This window comes from Rhinopithecus roxellana, chromosome 15 (assembly GCF_007565055.1).
Source record: "Rhinopithecus roxellana isolate Shanxi Qingling chromosome 15, ASM756505v1, whole genome shotgun sequence".
Taxonomy (NCBI): domain Eukaryota; kingdom Metazoa; phylum Chordata; class Mammalia; order Primates; family Cercopithecidae; genus Rhinopithecus; species Rhinopithecus roxellana.
This window is the reverse complement of record NC_044563.1, coordinates 102090364-102092075: the sequence shown is the minus strand read 5'-3', so window position 1 is coordinate 102092075 and position 1712 is coordinate 102090364.

Here is a 1712-nt window from a genome sequence, read left to right as displayed (position 1 = left end):
ATTATAAGAAACTACAAATTATTGGCTACAAATAATCTCATTGTCTCTATATGAAAACCTTATATAGAAAGAATATCACCAAGAAGAACACCACAAAGAAGTAAAACATTAACACAATCTAAACAAATAATGTGGAAGCCGAGAATGAAGGATGGTTTGATGTGAAGAAATCTGTTTACTTAAGATATAATGTGGTTGGTTAAGTGTCAAGAATTAAAGAACTTAATCATATCTCAATTTCTTCCAGAAAGGTATTTTTAAAGTTCAAAAATTATTTTAAATAAAATATACATATAAGAATAATAAAGTGGGGTATTTTTAAAGCATGTTAAAATAATCTTTTTAAATAGGTTTATTAATTCAATAAATGTTAATATCTGTACTATTTTATTTACTATATGTGTGGTCAAAACACAGTGAGTTTTAGTAAACACAGAAGCCCCTACTTTTAGGGAGCTTTCCTTCTAGATGTGCGTGTGGAGTAGGAAAAATAAACAAACACACAAAATGATTAAAAACATGAGGAGAAAGAAAGCTCTTAGATAGAGGGGTCAAGGAATGAGCCTTGACAAAGTGGCATTTTAGCTAAAACCTGAGGTATAAAGAACATCCAGCTGCAAGGAGAGACTGGAGACAAGCATTAGGGGAATTGATGAAAGCTGAGATATTAAAGTTGAAAAGAGCTTAGAACCACAACAAAGGAAACAGGGTAGTTGAGTGTGTGAGCAAAGGAAAGGCAAAGCACAGTAAGACCAGAGGGGCAAACAGACACCACGTATTGATGCGAGATTGGATTTTCTTCTAAGTGCAGTAGAAAGCAGTGTTAAAGTTTAAGCAGGAAAATGGCAGAATACGATTTCCATTTTTAAAAGAGTCCCCTGCTGTGTGACAAATGGAATTGAGCAGAGGCAAGAATAGAAGCAGAGAAATCAGTATTTAGAAATCAGTGCTATAGTAGCTTATGCTTAACATGATTGTGCCTTGGTGTAGAGAGTGGAGATACAGTTGGGGGAAAGTGGATAGATTTGAGATATTTTGAAGACAGAACTGATAGAGCTTGCAAACTGTGTGGAAGGAAAGCATCAAGACTCTCTATTACATTTTTGGCTTAAGCAATTGGAGAAAGAATGATATTGTTTGGTGATATGCAAGACAGAGTGTGTTTTTTAGGAGAAGCAGGGGCCACAGATCAAAGTTTCAGTAGCAGCAGGGAGATAGTGGCATACATGAACATGAATATAGAAGCTCAGGGGAGAAGTCATAACATGAGGTGAGGCATTTGGGGGTCACTAAAAATTAGTTTTTTTATTTGTTTTTGTTTTGTTTTGTTTTGTTTTTTTGAGATGGAGTCTTACTCTGTCTCCCAGGCTGGAGTGCAATGGCATGATCTCAGCTCATCCCTAGTAGCTTGGACTACAGGTGCGTGCCACCACAGCCAGCTAATTTTATTTGTATTTTTAGTAGAGATGGGGTTTCGCCATGTTAACGGGGTTGTTCGCAAACTCCTGACCTCAAGCGATCCACCCACCTCAGCCTCCCAAAGTGTTGGGATTACAGGCATGAGTCAGTGCACCCAGACAAAAATAAGTAGTATTTAAAACCACAGGAAACAATTCAAACATCCAAATAGATATGATAGAGAAAGGGAAGGAGGAGGATCCCAAACTTGGCCCCAGTGCTCTAAACACTTAAGAGATTGAGTAGGGAAGATG